The 2,500-nt window shown below is 38.2% G+C and overlaps 1 long non-coding RNA gene across 2 annotated transcripts in view; it reads right to left on the bottom strand.

The window, feature by feature from the left end:
- The window catches only part of LOC147470973 (uncharacterized), a 931-nt gene extending 14 nt beyond the window's left edge, over positions 1–917 (bottom strand). The window contains exons 1-2 of one of the 2 annotated variants that reach the window (XR_015191371.1): positions 585–719; positions 1–402 (exon numbers count right to left, since the gene is read on the bottom strand). The exon at positions 1–402 is cut by the window's left edge and continues 14 nt beyond it. This is a non-coding gene — a long non-coding RNA (uncharacterized LOC147470973). Of the gene's footprint in view, positions 403–584 lie in introns of both variants that reach the window. The other variant, XR_015191370.1, reaches the window with a different exon arrangement.
- Between the last annotated feature and the right edge of the window lie 1,583 nt (positions 918–2,500).

Here is a 2,500-nt window from a genome sequence, read left to right as displayed (position 1 = left end):
TACTTTATTCTAGAATTGTACAAATTCCATTGCTTGAGACTCGACGTCAAAAGTTCGACAATGAATTTTGTGAGACCAAGGTCTCTGATCAAGTCGTTGAGGTCTTTTTGGTTTGGGAAGTATGGGTTTATTTCCTCAGCTACACCTCTGTAACCTTAGTGAATGACTTCTTCCTCTTCTGATTTACTGCTCTCTTCTGGAGATGGCCGCGCTCTCTTTGGAGGAGGTATGGGGAATTCAGGGCAGGGCGAGACTGGGGCGACGGATGACGGAAGGTCTGGATATCTGGCAGCATTCTTGCCAACTCGACGTTCGGAAGGGTCCTCCATGCAGAAGAAGCAATTGCTTGAGTGTGATCAGGTGGCTCCCTCAAAATTCCATGGCTCTATTTTCCCCTATGTACTATTCCAAAAAGAACAAAGTAATATTATAACTACAAAAATATGAATACGATTTACACATGACTGATGCATGATTGTTGGTTTGAAATGAATAGAAATACAAAAGGGTATTTAGATAAAACAAATCCAAAACTTTCCAGTTCAGAATTCCACTATCCAAACAAACAAAACTGTCCATCTTACCTTCTGGAGCTCTTTTGCACAGTTCGCAGGTGAAGTGAGGCGCCCGCACTCTATTGATCTTGATTCATCGTAATCGTAATTGGCTAGAGACACTTTACTTAACAATTTGCCACGTGTAACATCTCCCAAATGCCGTTTCGAATGAAGAAATCCAACGGGTGTTTTTGTTGAAAGTCTGTCCCGCTGGATCATGCATGGTTATTAATTACACAACTGTAAAGGACATAATGCCCCATCACTGACCATACTGACGCGTATTAAAGGTTCCTAACGTAATATAAATGATAAAATCAACTATTACAAAACCAGCTATAAAATACACTTTCCTCAAAACTCCAGCAGTTGCGATTCACATATGTAATTAACGAATAGTTTGAAATCAGTTAAAAGTTTAGTGACATTGAGTAAGTCACTCCTGCCTTAGCTTCTGATATCGCCAGTCATCAAAATATTAAAAACCTCTAATACATGTACGATTCCATTCACCTAACTGATGAAGAAAGAATGAACGACCTGGTCTAATCATCCGGTGACTCTTCAGCAGAGAGGCTTGACTATGCATAGCAAGGGGAGACTGCCAGGACTGAGGGGAGTAGACTGTTTTGCTTTTGAGTAGTTCTTCTGTTTTGCTTTACTTTTTTGTTGTGTAAGTGGATGGTATCTATGGTACTCAAACAGTGAATCACTTTTGCCTTCGGCCGGTAGGGACGATTTGCACTTATATAAATGCTCAGTGTTTGCTATAATTTTGTCTAAGGTATTTTTTTTCTCATTGTAGGGAAAGTCAGAAACTGAATAACATCCGTTATAGGTGTGAGTTTACCATATGGAAAGTTTTAAGGTTACCCACCATAATGAAGAGGGGACTTTCATACTTTGCTTGGAGGTAATAAATTATATATAGATATTTCTGAGTGTTTATCTGCATTTATATCTATCTTTAGTATGTCTAACTCTTTTGTATTAATTGAAGAGGCCAGTGATCTTTACTCAGCAATGTCACAAGAACTGGAATGTTCTAATAAGGTAATACTGAACGTGTGGGCGAAGCCCAGTTACCTACGTGGTCTTGAAGTAACCTGAACTGGACAGGCTATCATGAATTTTATCCCAGCAGTACTCTGTTATCCCTTGGATACAGGGCGCCCTATTTGTTTTGACAATAAAATGGCCACCAGTGCCACCTGCCCAGCACACAAGACAGATTTTATTTCAGAGAGAGGGAACATCATATGAAATAGTTTGGATTTCCTTGTTATGATACTGGAGTCTTTTTTGTGTTTTGCAATACTATTAGGCTGCTATGTGCCATCTTTCCTGCTGGTGCCAGAGGATGTGGTGCAATCTATGCTTGGGATTTTAAACTAACCCTATTTTTTGGTAATTATAGCAATTATTTCCATCATCTATTAATAAATATTATAATATTTAGTATGAAGGCAGAAAAATGATAATGTATTTTTTTTTATGTGTGTTGCCACATTCATGTAGGCAATGCAGGCCCTCAGTATAAAATTTATCATCAGAGCATTCATGTAACACGTATACAATGACTTTTAATGCAGATCATAATGGCTTTTTCTATGAATATGGAACAGTGTTGCAGTGATGAACATTTCATAGAAGACCAAGAAGACCAGAAAGAGGGATACCCCGGCCCAATGGACTTTTTCCATGGAAGCAAATTATTTGTATATTGGATATATATTTGGTTGTCTATTTGTCTATATATATTTGTGAATACACTACTATTGGGGGAATGGCAGCCTGAGTGTGTGTAGGAACTTGTGCAAAAAGTAATTATATATTTATCATACTGGAGTCACTCCAGTCACTTCTGTGGGTAGGTCGAGAGGAAATTTGATATTGAATGATAGCTGAAGAATCATCCTTTTCATCATTTTGAAATATTTGTT

This window comes from Penaeus japonicus, unplaced genomic scaffold (genome assembly GCF_977035675.1).
Source record: "Penaeus japonicus unplaced genomic scaffold, GWHDUDI00000001_assembly GWHDUDI00000011, whole genome shotgun sequence".
Lineage (NCBI taxonomy): Eukaryota > Metazoa > Arthropoda > Malacostraca > Decapoda > Penaeidae > Penaeus > Penaeus japonicus.
Note: the sequence above shows the minus strand (reverse complement) of the source record. Positions and strands in the feature narration are given on the sequence as shown.